Source organism: Hyaena hyaena, unplaced genomic scaffold (assembly GCF_003009895.1).
Source record: "Hyaena hyaena isolate Hyena2069 unplaced genomic scaffold, ASM300989v1 scaffold_497, whole genome shotgun sequence".
NCBI lineage: Eukaryota > Metazoa > Chordata > Mammalia > Carnivora > Hyaenidae > Hyaena > Hyaena hyaena.
The window spans coordinates 233,837-253,055 of NW_024081130.1; the positions used below are offsets into that span (position 1 = coordinate 233,837).

The 19,219-nt window shown below is 41.7% G+C and overlaps 1 long non-coding RNA gene across 1 annotated transcript in view; it reads right to left on the reverse strand.

Moving 5' to 3' along the window:
* Positions 1-205: 205 nt before the first annotated feature.
* LOC120247029 overlaps positions 206-19,219 on the reverse strand; it is a 154,506-nt gene continuing 135,492 nt past the window's right edge. The window contains exon 3 of the long non-coding RNA XR_005532205.1: positions 206-804. This is a non-coding gene — a long non-coding RNA (uncharacterized LOC120247029). The remainder of the gene's footprint in view (positions 805-19,219) is intronic.

Here is a 19,219-nt window from a genome sequence, read left to right on the forward strand (position 1 = left end):
AGTCGAAGAACAGTCCAAATTTCATGAAAGTTACCTACAACCTCTAAATGTACAGCTAATTTAACGTTGTGAAATTTTAGTAGCAGAAATTCTACACTGAAAATCCTCTAAGGTATGTATAGTTAGTAAAAAAAAAAAAGTTCTTTTTAATTAACTTTTTATTTTGGAATAATTTGAGATTTACAGAAAAGTTGCAAAGCTAGTACACAGAGTTCCCGTACACTCTTCACTTGGTTCCTCTAATGTTAACATTTTATGTCAAACAACAGCACATTTATAAAAATTAAGAAATTCACACTGGTGCAGTATCACACTAAACTCTCTGCTTTATACATAACTGTCCAAATTTTCTACTAATGTCCTTTAATTATGCCAGGATCAGAGCCAGGATACCACATTGTATTTAATATTCATGTCTCAGTCCTCTCCCTTTCCAGACATTTCCTCAGTCTTATTTTTCATGACCTTAACAGTTTTGAAGAGTATTGGTCAAGACATTGTAGAATGTACCTCAGTTTGGGTTTGTCTAATGTTTTCCTCATCATTAGGCAGGGATGATGGGATTGGGGGAAGAATTCCCCGGAGGTGAAGTGCCCTTCATATCTCATCATATCCGGGAGTACATGACAGCGCATGACTTACATGGTGATGTTAACCTTGATCACTTGGTTAGGGCAATGTCTGCTGTGTTCTGTACCGTGAAGAAACTGCACTAGAGTTCCTCTTCTACATTTGATGCTTTGGCACAAGACTCCAAGTCCAGCCTATCATCAAGCTGGGGGAGGAGAGATTCTTGTCCAGCTCCTGCAAAGGAAATATTATTTAGAATTCTTCTGGATAGAAGGCTTCTTTCTTTTTCATCATGTAGTTAGTTATTTAGGCACTTTTTTGGTATCAATATGGATACATATATATTTATTTTATACGTTAGGTTAAAATTCAATACTATGTTATTGATTTTGTTGCTCATCTCTTTCAGCTTTGGCCACTGGGGGCTCTTTGAATTCAGCTCCTTTGTCCTTTGACATCCCTCCATCCATTTTTTCTTTCTTTCTCTTTTTTGCTTACTTTCTGGCAAACCATGATGCTCCAGGTTCATCTTTTATTTTTCCTGCTCCAGCCCTAGCATCAGCCATTTCTCTAGGAAGGAAATGGGCATTTTATTTTTGTTTTTTTTATTTTTTATTTTTTTACAAATAGTTTATTGTCAAATTAGTTTCCACATAACACTCAGTGCTCATCCCCACAAGCGTCCTCCTCCATACCCATCCCTCCTCCCCCCCACATCCATCAGTCCTCAGTTTTTGTCAGCATTCAAGAGTCTCTCATGGTTTGCCTCTCTCCCTTTCCCCCATTCTCCCACCATTTCCCCCCTTCTTCTCCCCCATGGTCCTCCGTCAAGTTCCTCCTAATCCTCCTATACGTGCAAACATATGATATTTGTCCTTCTCTGCCTGACTTATTTCGCTCAGCATAACACCCTCAAGGTCCATCCATGTTGCTACACATGGCCAGATTTCCTTCTTTCTCATTGCCATGTAGTATTCCATGGTATAGATAAACCACATCTTCTTGATCCATTCGTCCGTTGATGGACACTTAGGCTCTTTCCATGTTTTAGCTATTGTGGAGAGTGCTGCTATGAACATTGGGGTACATGTGCTCCTATGCATCAGCATTTCTGTATCCCTTGGGTAAATTCCTAGCAGTGCTATTGCTGGGTCCTAGGGGAGTTCTATTGTTAGTTTCCTGAGGAACCTCAACACTGTTTTCCAGAGGGGCTGTACCAGTTTACATTCCCACCAACAGTGTAGGAGGGTGCCCGTTTCTCCACATCCTCGCCAGCATCTAGAGTTCTCTGATTTGCTCATTTTAGCCACTCTGACTGGCGTGAGGTGGTATCTCAGTGTGCTTTTGATGTGTATTTCCCTGATGAGGAGGGATGCTGAGCATCGTTTCATGTGTCTGTTGGCCATCTAGATGTCCTCTTTGGAGAAGTGTCTGTTCATATCTTCTGCCCATTTCTTCACTGGGTTGTTTGTTTGTCGGGTGTGAAGCTTGGTGAGTTCCTTATAGATTCTGGATATTAACCCTTTATCTGATATGTCATTTGCAACTATCTTTTCCCATTCCGTTGGTTGCCTATTAGTTTTGTGGGTTGTTTCCTTGGCTGTGCAGAAGCTTTTAATCTTGATGAGGTCCCAATCGTTTATTTTTGCTCTTGATTCCATTGCTTTAGGGGATGTGTCAAGTAAGAAGTTGCTGCGGTGGAGGTCAAGGAGGTTGTTTCCTGCTTTCTCCTCTAGGGTGTTGATAGTTACCTGTCTCACATTCAGGTCCTTTATCCATTTTGAGTTTATTTTTGTGCATGGTGTGAGAAAATGATCTAGTTTCATTCTTCTGCATGTTGCTGTCCAGTTCTCCCAACACCATCTGTTAAAAAGGCTGTCTTTTTTCCATTGGATATTCTTTCCTGCTTTGTCAAAGATTAGTTGGCTGTATACTTTTGGGTCCACTTCTGAGTTCTCAATTATCTTCCATTGGTCTCTGTGTCTGTTTTTGTGCCAATACCATACTGTCTTGATGATGACAGCTTTGTAGTAGAGGCTAAAGTCTGGGATGGTGATACCTCCCGTTTTGGTTTTATTTTTCAGTATTACTTTGGCTATCCGGGGTCTTTTGTGGTTCCATACAAATTTTAGGATAGTTTGTTCTAGTTTTGAGAAGTATGCTGGTGCAATTTTGATTGGAATTGCACTGAATGTGTAGAGTGCTTTGGGTAGTAATGACACCTTAACTATATTTATTCTTCCTATCCATGAGCATGGAATGTTTTTCGAAATGGGCATTTTAAAATAGTAGACTTTTAGGGGCACCTGGGTGGCTCAGTTGTTAAGCATCTGACTTCGGCTCAGGTCATGATCTCACAGTTCATAAGTTTGAGCTCCGCATTGGGCTCTGTGCTGACAGCACGGAACCTGGAGCCCACTTTCGAGTTAGTGTCTCTCCCTCTCTCTGTCCCTCCCCTGCCCCTGCTCACACTCTGTCTCTCTCTCTCTCAAAAATAAACAAACATTTAAAAAATAAATAAATAAAATAGACTTTTAACTATAAAAGCAACGTATCCTTTTTATAAAAAATCTGGGAAGTAGATAAGAGTAAAAATTCAAGGGAAAAAAATCCCAGTCCTACTACCGAAGGAAAACCATCTTCAGAATTTGGTGTATTTCTTTTACATTCATTGTTGATTTTCTTTGTTTTCAATTTCATAATTTCTGCTTTTATTTATTTTTTATTCTTTCCACTTTGGGTTTATTGATGTTTTTCTTTTACTATCTTCTTGAGTTGAAAGCTCATCCCATTATTTCAACTATCTCCTTTCTGAAAAATTGTGCTTTGTCCTCTGACTAATGCTTTGACCATATTCCACAGTTTTGTTCTTCTGCAAAGTGCTGATGTTGTTGATTCTTCTTCCAAAAGTCACTTTATAAGGGGACTCAAAATTGTCATATATATAATATTTGGGAGGGGGTCTATACTTTTATGTTAATTTCTGTATTTATTGAATGTAAGTGAATATGGATGGCCCACATGATTTCTGCTCTTCAGAATTTATTGAGATTTCTCTGCCAATTATTATTTGAATTCCTCTATATTTTCTTACTTATATCTTGTGTGGTATCAGAAACATATATGTTACAGTTAGTAACCTTGTGAATTTGCCAATTTCAAACTTACATTAGTACATAAAGGCTAATGACTATTATAATTTTTCTTTCCTATATATTTTATTAATATCAATTATGAATCAGTTTCCATCTTAAAGGCTTTTTGCCTTAAATTGTATTTTGTCTAATTATACCATTATCATACTTGTTTGCCTTTGACATTTGCCTGCTATTCCTTTCTTGTCAATCTCCCTATGCCTTTTTGTTCGATTTGTGTCTCTTGTGAACTATATTTAGCTGGGTTTCAGAAAGATTTCACATGAGGGGCGCCTGGATGGCTCAGTCAGGTAAGTGTCCAACTTTAGCTCAGGTCACGATCTCACGGTTTGGGAGCTGGATGCTGTGTCGTGCTCTCTCCTGTCAGTGCAGAGCCCACTTAAGATCCTCTGTCTCCCTTTCTCTCTGCCCCTCCCTCACTCTCTCTCAAAAATAAATAAACATTTAAAAATAAAAATTAAAAAATTTCACTTGAGAAATGTCACCTTTTATTTATGCATTTTTTTTTTTAAATTTCTGAGAGAAAGAGACAGCATGAACAGGGGAGGGTCAGAGAGAGAGAGGGAGATACAGAATCTCCTGAAACAGTCTCCAGGCTCTGAGCTAGCTGTCAGCACAGAGCCTGACGCGGGGCTCAAACCCACGAACTGTGAGATCATCACCTGAGCCGAAGTTGGACGCTTAACCGACTGAGCCCCCCAGGTGCCACCTCTTTTTTAGAAATGTCACCTTTTAATAGAGGAATTTAACCCATGCTCATCTATTGGGAACATTCACATACATTCAGACTTAATTTTTTTTTTGAAAGAGAGAGAGAGTGTGTACACAAGCAGGGGAGAGAGGGGCAGAGGGAAAGAGTGAGAATCCCAAGCAGGTTCCATACTCAGCACAGAACGCAATGTAGGGCTCAATCTAATGATCCTGGGATCATGACCTGAGTTGAAATCAAGAGTCAGACGTTCAACTCACTGAGTCACCCTGGATTGATTGATTGATTAATTCCTAAAATCTTTTTTTAAAATTTTTTTATTTTGAGAGAGAGAGAGAGAGAATGAGCCGGGGAAGGGCAGAGAGAGAGGGAGAGAAGGAGAATCCCAAGCAGGCTCTAGCGAGGTCAGTGACTGACAGGGGGCTCCAACCCATGAAAACATGAGATCATACCTGAGCCGAAATCGAGAATCATATGCTAAAATGACTAAGACACCTAGGCGCCCCCATCTTATTTTGTGCTTTTCATTACGCTTTTTAATTCTTCTTTCATTCCTTTTATTGTGTTAATCGAATTGCTTCTGGTCTTCTTATGATTACCTTCTTAGCATTGAGGCTTTTTCTGAGGAGGTGCCTGGGGAAAATGGCAGTAATTTGGAGACGAGATCTAATGGCCTGTCTTCTCCAAATGCAAGTACCTGTGTTGCGACAGTTGCCCAGGCCCCCCCTCCTCTGTCTGTTGCCTCTGAACTTGGAGTTCCTACAGCTGCTCCTGCCTTTTACCCTTGTCCTCCTCTGAAGGCAGGTTGGACTGTGGTTTTCACTTGCAAGGTGACCCTATCTATCTTCCAAGAATTCCTCATAATTTTAATCAAGTTTTTAAAAAAACTGTATTGCTTTGGATTTGTTTTCTTCCTTTCTTAAAAATATCTTTTCATCTAGTGATTTGTGGTGAAGGGGAAGGCGAAGTACATATTTAATCTGTCACTTTTATTCCATCACAGCTTATTTACTTTCAAGCCTTTTTCTATGTAGACATTTATGTTAATATAATTTCAGTCACTCTGTATATAAAAGTTTGTGTCGTGATTTCTCAGCTAGCGTTTTAACTGAAGCATTTCCATATTATTATAAACTACTTATAAACACCATTTTTAACGGCTGTATATATCCCATCAAGTGACACACCATATTCAGCATTTACATTTTATCTATTTTTCACCTGTTACAAATAAGACAATAAATGTTCCTGTTCGTAAATCTATTTTTTACATAGAAAACGCTTCAGGTGGATGTCAAGATTTTTGCAGATCTCCAGCAAATCCCAGTTGGGTCATTCCAGACCTACTAACATACAACACACACAGATATAGCATATATTACACATACTTGTGTATTTATGTACATGTAATATGCATAGCATGCGTAAAACCTATACACACATTTCTCAGAACATGCAAGTCTCTGTATGTTATCATGGTTCTTTCGGATTCTATGCCTTTGAAAACTAAGGTGGTAAATCAACTCTATCAAGAGTGGCAGTGAGAAATATCATATCACACGAATGACTGGGGATGCAGGCCAGCAACCACTGGTTATGCCATTCTCTTTGGGAGGGGGAGATACAGTAATAGTGACCATATTTTCTGGACTGAAAATGGGGACACGTATTTTGTTTTATGATCAGTGTCAGAAGGTCAGAGATGGAACATGAAAACACAGATATGTTTGCTTTTCTCCACCTCCTGCCATATGCCGTGGACATTCTGATCCTAGTCTATACTGTGGAAGCCCAGTCCATTTTACTTGCATCACCAGAGACACCTTTGCTCTCTTCAAATTTGTGAATCTGAGGCTCCCAGTTTCCTTTCTTTCTTTTTAAAAACTTATTTATTTATTTTGAGAGAGAGGGAGAGAGGGGCAGCGAGACAGAGAGAGAAAGAGAGAGAGAGAGAGAGAGAGAGTCCAAAGCAGGCTCCCCACTGTCAGTGCAGAGTCTGACTTGGGGCTTGAATCCACAAACCATGAGATCATGACCCGAACTGAAATCAAGAATCAGATACTAACCCTCCTTTCTATTCTCTATCTCCTGGACTCCTTTTGTTTGTCAGAAACCTGTAGTGTACCATTTTCATGAAAAGAAAGGTTGAGAGAGATTAACAGGTAATAACATAAGGTGTTAAGGAATATTACTGACATTTGTTCTTGTATTCGTCCACTAGGGCCACCATAATGAAAATGCCACAGATGGGGGCTTAAACAACAGAAACTTATTTCTCATAATTCTGGGGGCTGGAAATCCAAGATCTAGGTGTTGGCAGATTTGGTTTCTCCTGAGGCCCCTCTCCTTGGTTTGCAGATGGCCGCCGTCTCACTGTGTCCTCACACGGCCTTTACTTTGTGTGTGCACACATCCCTCGTGTCTCTTTTGTGTGTCCATGTCCTCTTCTTACAAGGACAGCAGTCAGATTGGATTAAAGTCTATCCCAGTGGCCTCATTTTAGCTTAATCACCTCTTTAAAGCCCCCATCTCCAAACACAGTTATACTCTGAGGTAATGGAGGTTAGGGCCTTGACATATCAATTTAGGGGTTGGGGGGGGGGGGACACAATTCAGTCCATAACACTCCTGGAAATCAAGACTGCACTTGTTTCAAAACCCAGAGATTTAAGGAGAAAGTGCATGGTTGTTTCAAGCTTTTATGTTGAATACAAATGTGAATTTGTCGGTTCTCGGAGTCCTATAATTTTGCTCCCTAAGCAGGATGAGGTTAGCTATCTTCATTAATGCACCACTTTTGCAGGAGTTTCATAGTGGTAGAAAGTCCGGGACAGACCACTCAGAAAGTAGAATAAGAATTAAGATAAAAAAAGGAGCACGAGAGAAACAAGTATTAGCTATTAAAGCCATATGCCTCCTTGAGTGTGATCATGTATATAAAATCCTGTATCGATTTTTAAAAACCACCATGAGCTTTTTTTTGTCCGTCAAAAAAGTCCCAAATTCCATGACCTTACCTCAGCATCCCACATTACCTAGACCCTCTGCTCTTTCTCTTCTGGCTGCCTCTCCATCCCACCTCAGGTCCACTCTAACTAGACTCTGTGCCTAGAGAATTCTTAGCCCTGGCTACTAGGACTAGGTGACTCATAGCTTCAAGCTCCACCCCATTTCTTTCGCAGGTGCTTTCTCACCCCTTCCGGCCCTGGGTGCTCACTGAGTCTCACTTCAACTCCTGGAGACCGGGCACTTGTTTGTATGGTGCTGTGTTTCAACAGCTTAGCCCGTGCCTCATTTCCCAGCTCTGTCAAATTGTAAAAACTCACAGTTAAAGGGGTGCCTCCCTTGTTAAGAGGCAGGGGCTAAATATTACAGAATCGATGTCTGCTTTAATAAACTAGTTGCTGTAAAGTGATTCTAGAAATATAAAAATAGCCCTGATTGATAAATTTGTATTTTATTCTTCTATAGACCTTAGTTCAGTTGTCTCCTATAAGTCAAAGCCAAGTGCATTTCCTTAGAAGCTTTTAGTTTAAAATAGTTTTAGATTCAGAGGAAGTTGCAAAAATAGTACAGGGAGGTCCTGTGTACCCTTCATCCAAAACTTCCTATTTTCTATCCATAGTCTAAATGATAGTGCAGCATTTATTTATTTTTAAAAATTTTTAATGTTTTTTATTTATTTCTGAGAGAGAGAGAGAGACAGCGTGAGCAGGGGAGGGTCAGAGAGAGAGAGAGGGAGACACAATCTGAAACAGACTCCAGGCTCTGAGCTGTCAGCCCAGAGCCCAACGTGGGACTTGAACTCACCAACGGTGAGATCATGACCTGAGCCAAAGTCAGACACTTAACCGACTGAGCCACCCAGGTGCCCCTAAATGATAGTACAGTATTAAAACCAGGAAATGGACACTGATACAATCCACAGACCTTATTCAGATTTCACCAACTTCATGTGTAATCATCTGCATGTGTACTGCTGGCCTATTATCACATGCAGATTTGTGGAAAGCCACCAGCACAACTGAGACACAGAATTGTTCCAGCAGCACAAAGATCCCTCATGCCACCTCTTTACAGCCATACCCATCTGCCTCACCCAACCCCATCCATAACCCCTGGCAACCACAAGTCTCATCTCTGTATGTATAATTTTGTCCTTTCGAGAATGCTTTATTAATGGAATCATTAATGGAATTGCCTTTTTCACTCAGCATACTTTCCTTGAGCTATATCCAAACTGTTGCTCATACCAGTAGTTTGTTCCTTTTTATTGCTCCGGGGTGTTTTCTCACAGCAACCAATTCTGCTGGGTGTCCAATAATCTAATTCAATTGTGACATTAACTAGTTAGTGTCAGAGGCCACAGGTTTAAAGGTTTGCTCCCACACAACTGTGTCTAGTGCAAGTCCCAAGTCACCCATGCTTCTGACCAACCAGCTATAAACCGGGAATGTCCACAACCTCCTCCTCAGGTTTGATGATTTGCTGGTATGACCTGCAAAGCTCAGGAGGACACTTTATTTACTTATGTTTACTGGTTTATCATAAAGGATACAACTTAGGAACAGCCATATGGAATTAATGTACAGGGCAAGGTATAGGTGAGTGAGTATTTAGTTTCAAACCTTTTTCTGGAAGCTCTCTGAATCTCATTATTCAAGAGTCGTTATAGAGCTCCTCCTCCAGCTCCTCTCGCTCTTCCTGAGGTGGGTGGAGCTGTTGGTTCCAACTTTCTCACCATAGGTCTTTCTGGTGACTAGCCCCAACCTGAGGCTATCTCGGACCTCCACCTTGAGTCACCTGACTAGCATGAACTCAGTTTGTGCTTGGAAAGGGGCTCCTTATGAATAACAAAAGATATCTCTATCACTAAAAAAAAAAAAAGAAAAAAGAAAAAAGAGAAAAAAAAAGAAAGAAAAGAAAAACATAAAAACCCCAAGGGTTTTAGGAACTCTGTCCCAGGAACCAAAGATGGAGACCAAATATATTTTCTTCTATACATTGGGTAGATGTACCACACTTGACTCAACCGTTCATTGGAGGACTTTTGAGTCATCTCCAGGTTTGGCTAATACAAATGAAGCTTCTATAAATGTTCATGTGCATGATGTTGTGTGGACATATGTTTTCATTTCTCTGGGACAAATGCCCAGGAGTACAATTGTTGGTCATATGGTAAGTATATGCTTATTTTTAAAGTTTTGAGAGTAGCCAAGACAAATATATAAGTTCTGTGGGCTCAGAATAAGTGGCCCCTCCCTGAGGGGAGTCAGAGAAGGCAATAGGATTTAGATATTAAAATTGCAAACTATATTCAGTAGACTTGGTTTTGAACCTGAGATTTCTCTTTCTGGTGAGGGATTAAACAATTTATCTCTTTGTTTCTGTTCACAGTTCTGCAACATGTGGATGATAACTGCTCCTCGCTCAAAATGCTATTGTGAGTATTACATTAAAAAAATCAGGGGCGCCTGGGTGGCTCAGTTGGTTAAGCATCTGACTTGGGCTCAGGTCATGATCTCATGGTCCGTGGGTTTGAACCCCTCATCCGACTCTGTGCTGACAGCTCAGAGCCTGGAGCCTGCATTAGATTCTGTGTTACCCCTCTCTTTTTGCACCTTGCCTACTCATGCTGTCTCTCAGAAATAAATAAATGTTTTAAAAATCTTTTTTAATCGTATAAAGTGCTTAGCACTATGCTTAGGGTATAACAATTAATAAATGTGACCTATGTAACAGACTCCATTGGTGTCTGCTTATGTCCCCTGAGCACTCACCTTCCTGTATGTGAAAGCCCAATCTCGGAACAGCAAGCAGCTATGACTTTCCATGAAGGTTTCTGAGCACAGGAGGGGGAGGTTGAAAGTGCTATGGGATTAATGCTGCTCAGGAGCAGTTGTCAACAAATGTCCACAACCTCCTCCTCAGGTTTGATGTTTGCTGGTATGACCTGCAAACTCAGGAGAACACTAACTGAGTGTCCTGGTTTGGCTAGGACTGAGCAGTTCCCTGGAATATGGGTCCTTCTGCGCTAAACCTTGCAGTCCTGAGAAACTGGAATGGTTGGTCACCCTAAGTCCCCAGCGCCCATGCCTTTTGGGTGGGATAACTCTGAAACTCAAAACTATCTCTCGGAGTTCCTCAGCCCCATTGACTTTCAGATCCCCATCGAGGTAACTTATTTGATAAGGTGGCTCTTAATGGACAATCTTCCCTTCTGTCTCTCTCCCTCTACTCTCCTAACATTGCTTCCCCGGGCCATCTGCAGGGCCAACCTAAGACAATTATTCCTTGATCTCCCCAGGAGGTGAAGGATATGGACTGAGAGGAAGTAGTTGCCAAAATGAGGTGTGGCTGATGCAGTTGCAATGACACAGGTGTCACGGGACCTTTGGCCAGTGGGCCAGAACTGTAATGGAGGAGGGTTGAGGGGAGAGACTTCACAGAAATTTTGGAACCAGAAGAGAGTGATTTAATCTACAGTTAGATGAGAGTCATTTGTGAAGGTGGGGGAAGCAACTTGCCTGTCAAATGCTGACAAGTTTGGCAACTCTCATGCAAGGGCTAAAGCCGTTGCTTCAGTCAGGAGCTGAGAAAAGAGGGGGTTGGGGCAGATTGGAGGGATGACAAGAGCTTGGGCCATGTGGTTGCAGCAGGCTAGGGAAAGTTGAGGAAAAGTTCAAAGCTGTTTCTTTGTGGAAGCATGGACATGTGGAGGGAAGTACAGAGGTGACTCTAAGAAAAACACAGTGATGTTCCTTGTTTGGGGGTGTGGAGGTGTTAGGCCAGTATCACTCAGACATCTACCAGGATCCCAGTACCATGGCTGGCTACGTCTGCTGTGGTGGTGTGGTTCACTTTGACGAGGAAGCCCATCAGGGGATAGGTTGTGGAAAGGCATGAGATGTTCTACCTCCCTGGGAGTTTGAAAGATATGTAGACATCTCTCAGGGACATGAGTGGAGCTCGTCTATGAATCTTAATGTACTGCACAATGTGATGGTCTTCCCAGGTTCTTCCTTAGTGTGGGTCCAGATGGAGAAAGGTCAATGATCACCATGCTGAGAGCTGTGTCGTGGGCCTTCAGGGGTCTTCTTTGCTCCTCGGTTCCTCTCTCAGCAAGAACAAGCAGCAATAGGGCAGACAGGAGCTGTGCTCCAGCTGAGAAAGTGGCTGTGATCACTGGGTCCACAAAGGGGTGAACAAATGGGAATCCCTCACTGGCATTACCACCACAAGATGTTAGTGTCTCCATCCCAGAGCGGGCTCTGTAGTCAATGGCTTTCTCACACATCCCTGCCTGACATCCCCACAGCTCTAGCATTTACAATTAACTCCAAATCTCAGCACCCCTCCCTAAAACATCTGGTTTCTGAGTTCCAAGAATGGTGTAGTTGGAAAACCAGCTACTTCTGAGTCAATCAGAACAGTGCTGGAATTCAGTGTCTTTCACTTACTTGCTGGGTAACTTTAAGTTCACTTTTACTTTTTAATGTTTTCCTTTTGTTTGTAAGAGAGACAAAGTGCAAGTGGGAGAGGGACAGAGAGAAAGAGAGGGAGACACAGAATCCGAAGAGGGCTCCGGGCTCTGAGTTGTCAGCACAGACCTGACGCAGGGATCGAACTCACAAACCGTGAGAACCTGACCTGGGCCGAAGTCAGATGCTTAACTGACTGAGCTACCCAGGCGCCTCTACCTTTGCCAATTTAGACTATTTGGTTTCAGGACCACTTAATCGCTCGAGGCTTCCCAGACCCCCATGATGTTTTAAATCTTTGTGCGTGTTCCCAATGCCCAGCCTTCCTAACAAATGAATAGTTCAAAACTCCAAGCTGCCTAGGTAGCTTCCGCGAGATAGGAGAAATATGCCGTCTGCCCTTCTTTTACCAGGGGGCTCAATCAGCCCCACCCAAGGCAGCTTCAGACCTCTTAACTAAGGAGAGCTAGAGGGGACAGAGCATCTTTTTCAACACAAAAGTTTTTTACAAATTGCAGGGCAGAAGAACACTACTAGGCTTAGAGGAAGTAATTCCTACCACAGACCTCTGGCTAGAATAAGGGAGAAAACTCTGAGTAACTAAAGATTCTCCACAATGGAGGCTGGGTACCCAACACATTCACAAATGTTCTTTTAAAAAACTCCCTTTAACAAAAGTAATCTGAATTTTTTCTCATCTATAAAATAAAATTATTATACGTAGTGAGAATTAAATGGGGTAGCCTTACAAGGTGAAGGCCTGGTAAGATTCAATAGTTCCTCCTCCCTGCTCAAGCAGGGCTTGACTTTCTGTCGTCTGTGAGCAAAGCATAATGTGGAGGTTTTTGTCAGAGATGCAAATCATTCTATTAGAACAGATGGTCCCAAAGATTGTGGTTTATTGCGTGCTGGACATCAAGCGGTTTTCTGTCTAACCCCCAAATGTTATTCTAACATTCTCTAGAAGAACCTACTTCTCGTGTTCTTTGAATTAAACTTAACATCATATTGGTTCTCTCATTAATTGATGAGGTGAAGAAGATTTTGACACCTGTTCATTTTATACTTGTATGAGTGAGAGTCATGATATTATTATTATTTTTTTTTTTTTTGGAAAATTACACTTTAACACTGTTTTATTGTATTCAGGGGTAAAAAAAAATAGGAGAGGGTTAGACTTTGCAGAACCATTTTTTATAAATTATGCTGCTGAACTTCTCTCTTCCTATTATTTGTTTACCTTCCACATGAAAAATTTTTTAAATCCTCTTTCATTTATAAAGAGAAAGCTCCCAGTAATCCTTTACCATTCTGGAGCTGCCTTACAATACTCCCTTTGTTTGATGAAGTGGTTTTAAAAAGTTGTGTGAGTTGTTTAAAAAGTTGGCTCAAGTCAGGCAGAGAAGGACAAATACCATATGTTTGCACGTATAGGAGGATTAGGAGGAACTTAACGGAGGAACAAGGGGGAGAAGAAGGGAGGAAATGGTGGGGGTAAGGGAGAGAGGCAAACCATGAGAGACTCTTGAATGCTGACAAAAACTGAGGACTGATGGATGTGGGGGGGAGGGGGGATGGGCATGGAGGTGGGCACTTGTGGGGATGAGCACTGGGTGTTATGTGGAAACTAATTGGACAATAAACTATTTGTAAAAAAAAAAGTTGGCTCAGAGCAAACGTCTAAGGCAATACACAAAAAATATCATTGACTGTATAAAGTTAATGTTAGATGGGTGTGAAAATTTTCATGCCTACATGAAGTAATTGCAATGACAAAAAAGGAGTTCTTTATACTTTTCCTACTGACTTTGCTGCAAAGTTTTGACCCCAGCTGGGCATTTTCAGGATCTCCGCTGACCCTTTACCTCAGTCAGTTTTAACTACCTCTCAAAGTAAGTGAAAGCTTCTAGTTACAACACCTCTGCACAGACTTTCTCTTGTATCACCATAGAAACAAGACCCTCACTGTGGGGGAGAAAAGAATCCACATTATAATGAGGAAGACTGCTGTAAGATATGGATTAATGAGCTGAACAGCAAACAATGGAAGCTGTAGTGGGAAGGAACCGAGTGACAGCAAGGGCAGTTGGAGGAAGGAAACAGGATGTTTTGTTGGCCTCGGAAGGGAGAGACAAGATGTAGAGTCTAACTCCTGTTCTGTGCGGCTGACTTCTCACACATCGCAATACTTGCCTGGAGGCTCCCACTATGGTGATAGAGCAGTGAAAGCAGGCAGAATACTCATGACCCTGAGTTGCTTCACATTATTTGGGGGGATCTGGCAAAACTGACACATGCGATATAATAAGTGTTAAGGACTTGGGGCGTTTGGGTGGCTCAGTTGGTTAAGTGTCTTACTTTGACTCGGTCGCGATCTCACAGTTCGTGGGTTCAAGCCCTGCTGCAGGCTCTGTGCTGACAGCTGGGAGCCTGGAGATGCTTCAGATTCTGTGTCTCCTTCTCTCTCTGCTCCTGCCCTGTTCGTGCTCTCTCTCTCTCTCTCTCTCTCTCTCAAAATAACAAATAAACATTTTAAAAAATGTATTAAAAAATAAGTGTTATGGACTGAATGTTGCATTCCCCCAAAATAACATGTTGAAATCTAATCCCCACTGTGGTGGTACTTTGGAAGTGGGGCGTTTTGGAGGTAGTTAGGCCCTCATGGTGGAGCCCCCATAATGGGCTCAGTGCCCTCTAAGAAGAGGACAGAAGGCAAGCCTGTTCTCCCTCCACCCTGTGAAGGCACAATGAGAAGTCAGCAATCAGCAGCCTCAGAGAGGGTTTTCACCAGAACCTGACCATGCCAGCACCCTGATCTCAGACCAACAGCCTCCAGAAAGGGAAGAAATAAATTTGTGTTGTTTGTAAGCGACCCAGTCTATGCTACTTAATGGTGGTGGCCCAAATGAAGACAATAAGCTTAACAAAGAGAGTGTGCAAATTAACAAGAAAAATTATTTCTTAGTAGATAAGTGGGCAAAATTTATGGAAAGCAGTGCATAATGAGGAAATGTAGCTGGCCAACAAACATCTGAAAAAAATTCAACTTAATTAGTAATTAAGGAACTGTAAGTAAAACCCACAATGCCTTACCATTTTGCCCAACAAATGGAGAAAGATTTTAAAAGGATAATACTTAATAGTGACAAGGGATAAGATGAGTACATTCATACATTTTTGGTAGTGATGGAATCTCTACAGCTTCTTGGGAAAGCAATTTGGTGTTATGAATCAAGGACTTCAATCTACTTACTTATTTATTTATTTAAAAATTTATTTATTTTGAGAGCAAGAGAGTGTGTGCATGTGTTCACCTGCACAAGCAGGGGAGGGATAGAGAGGGGGGTGGGGGCAGAGAGACTCCCAAGCAGGCTCCACGCTGCCAGCACGAGTCCAATGTGGGGCTCGAACTCACGAGCCATGGGATCATGACCTGAGTTGAAATCGAGTTGGAGACTCAATTGACTGAACCACCCAGGTGCCCCCAAAACTTCAATCCATTTAATCCAGGATTTCCACTTATAGGAGTCTATACTAGAGAAATAATTGATGAAATGTTGAGTGTAAAATTATTTATAAAATCAAAATATGGGTAAAAGCCCGAGTGTCCCCCAAAAGGGGAATTGTTCCCTGTGTGTATTCTGCCACTCTCCCTGCTCACTTCACTTCAACCACGTCGCCCCCGCAGCTGCTCTGTGAGCAGGACAGCCTACTCCAACATTAAGAAAATTGCTCTTGCTGTTGGCTCTCCTTGGAATACTCTCTCCCCAGAAACCTGCGTGGTTGACAACCTTCCCTCATCCAGGCCTTTATTCAAATATCATCTTCTTGGTGACACCCTTTTAAAAAAGGCACCCCTCTCCTATATTCCTTTCCCTGGCTTCCTTTTTCTTCCTAGCCTTTATCCCCATCTAACAGGCTAAGTAGGACTTCGATTACAAGTCAATCTATCTACAAAGTTCATCATTGTCTAGTAGCCTTGAAAAGGGTTTTAAATTTTAAAGCTCAATTAAATTCTACATTTCATCGCACTGCAAGTTATTGCATGTTTCTAAAAATAAGACAGAAAGAAGGACCTTTGAGTCAAATCAAGATTTAAAAGGGCAGAGGCCCCAAAATGTGAAATTGGTTGAGTGAGAAGCCATCTCTTCTTGTTATATGATAGTGATAGAGTTGGTTAAACTCTTCCTCACTGCAGCCCAGGATATTAGAAAATACTGGCTGCGTAGAGGAGGAAAAATAAATATCCCTCTATCCTCCTCGGTTTTCAGCTGAGCTACCCCACTGGAACAAAAGAGAGATTAACAGGAGAAAAACAAATTTAATCTCATACCTACAGGGCCCCAAAGATATGAGGCCCAAAGAAGTGACCAAAGCGGGCAGCTTTTATTTTATTTGTGGACAAGGAAAGGATAAATTTGTGAAGAATGAACAAGACAGAGAAGTCAGAGCCGGGGGTAAATTAGAGAGGAAGTAACAAGGTTTGTTTACACAGTCTTCTTGGCTCCAAATTCCCAGTCTCTGGTGATAAGGACATCCCCTATCCTACGGGCACAGAGACGGTACATTTATTTCCCAGAGGAGATTTCTTTTCTGCTTTTAGGGCGACAAAGGACGTTCACAGTGTCCTTCATGTATTGGCTGTTTCTTACGTAACTCGAATTCAAAATAATCAATATGTACATTTTGGGGTGGTCTGCCCTGAACCCCCCTCAGCTGTTTCTTGCGGCTTTTAGAAAAGTCTTACAAAACAGACAAGCTTTGATCCGTACTGACCTGGCTGAAAGCAGAAAGGACACAGCACACAGCTTTGTTAATAGAGACCCCTCTGCCCACGGCAAGATTGCTAAGGCTCAGTTATTCATGCTTCTGGCAGAACCGCAAAACCCAGACTGTCTGCCCTGGTCTAAAATGAGCATAAAAGGCAAGGAGAGGGGAAACACAACAGGGGGATAAAATTGGGACACCTGAGGGGCCAGAGAAACGAAAGAAGCCAGATTCGTGGGGGCCCTCCCACATCTCTTCTTCTTGGAGTATGATTTAGGCAATCCTTCCTGCTGTCAGGGTCACCAGAGGGCAGCAGCTCGATCACAGCCACAGATTACTCTGCCTCAGCCATTGTTTCACAAAGCCAAGAGGGAAACAATTGGATGTTAAGAGCTCCTCCCAACTCCCCCTTTCCTCCATAAAAGAGCGTTCCTCCGGACTTGCCGCTGGTTTTGCCTTTGCCGTAGCTCGCAGGTACCAAAGTGCAATTCTCTGTTCTTCCCCAATAAACCCATTGTGCTGGTCAAATGACTGTCAGTTGCATTTTTATATACTTTCATTCATTTTATAAACTTACTACTTTACAGTAAATCCCTTTCTTGGTAAATGAATTTGAGTTGGATTTCTGACACTTGTAAGAGAAAGGGTCCTGCTTCATTCAGTAACCGACATTCCGATCTTCCACATACTACAGCCTGGCTTCGGTCCCAGATCTCCACGACTGCTCTTGCTACTCACCACGGACCTTCTGGTTTCTAACTCTGATGAACCCTTTTCCATCTTTAACTCCCTGGATCTATGTATTGAGTTTGCTGCTATTTATGACTTTTTCTTTTTCATGAAATTCTCCTCCGCTGACTTTCAAGAGACACTTTCAAGAGACACTGGCTTTTTTTTGTGTGGTTTTTTTTTTTTTTTTTTTTGGTGTGGTCATTCCTACTTTTTTGTTTCTCCTTAATTTATTTTCCAGACCAGTGCTTTTCTCTAAAATGATTTGCTCCCAGCGTTATGCTCCTGACCTTCTTACGTCTTGTCTCATGAGACAAGTTCTTCCTGGGTGACACCCATGGAGTCATGTCCAGAGCTTCAGGATCTTTATCATTAGACTCTTGACTACTAGACTCATATAGTCCGCTGTCAGCTGGAGGGCTCCTCTCAACTTGCCTCAGGCACCCTCAAAAGTAACCTCTCTCAAATCCAATCTCACTGTTTATCCACCCAAATATGCCCTTCTTCGAGCATCCCAGTCACAGGGACTGGTACCACATTTAAGCATTTGCCTTTGTTAGAAATCTGAGTGCTGTTGCTGGCTCTACCTCTTCTTTACTCTTTCACCCAATTCTGTCAAATATTTCTCAATTCTGTGGCTGCATCTCTTACTGTTTTTGCCTTCGTTTGGTCCAGGACTATGGAGGCTCTGTATCACATGACTCCAGGAGCATTGAGGTAACCTCATGGTAATGGCCCTGACTTAGGCTCTCATAATTTCTCACCTGGGCTTCTGCAGCTTCTTTTTAATGTTCTCCTCACTTCCAGGCTCATTTCTCTTTAACCCTTTCTCCAGGTGGGGGGAAAGATTTCTTCTACATGTAAATGGGCGTTATACTAAATTTCTGTTACAAATATCACTGTTTGTCAAACTTTTCTACCTTAACCTTTCACCAGTTCAACTCTCTTTCTGTACGTTTGTCTTACCAAGTATTTGGATTACCCCAAGTGTGCCCTGCTTTCTTCTGCTCGATGCATTTGAATGTATGCTCCCAGTGCCATGAAAATAAACCTTCCATTTTGCTAACTTATTTATCTCCCTTTCAGATTCAGCCAAGGGTTAGTGTCCCAGACCACCCCAGTTTGAGTTGGTAACCTTTCCTATCTATGTCTTACATTAATCTTCATCATGGCACATACCACACCATGTTGAAATATGTACTTACTTCTCAGTTTTATCCATTATATGTAGAGAGAAGAGACCTTGTGTTATTTATCTCAGTTATTTATTCTCAGGTTTTGGTATGGCACTTGGTTGATATTAAATGCTCAATAATTTTAAGAAAATGGTAAAAAGTAAACAATTTTTGGCATCTGGCATCCAGCCAGTCCAGTCACATATGTTGTGAATATATGTATGAAATTATATATATATATATATATATACATATGTATGTATATATATATATGACAAAACCCATAAAATTTAAAGATCAAAATATGAACAAAATGAAAATTTAGAGTAATATGTAGGGATAACCTTAATTTGGATGAGATTTTTTTTAAAAAGATTTTATCTACTTCTCCAAAGAGGACATCCAGATGGCCAACAGACACATGAAACGATGCTCAGCATCCCTCCTCATCAGGGAAATACACATCAAAACCACACTGAGATACCACCTCACTCCAGTCAGAGTGGCTAAAATGAGCAAATCAGAGAACTCTAGATGCTGGCGAGGATGTGGAGAAACGGGCACCCTCCTACACTGTTGGTGGGAATGTAAACTGGTACAGCCCCTCTGGAAAACAGTGTGGAGGTTCCTAAG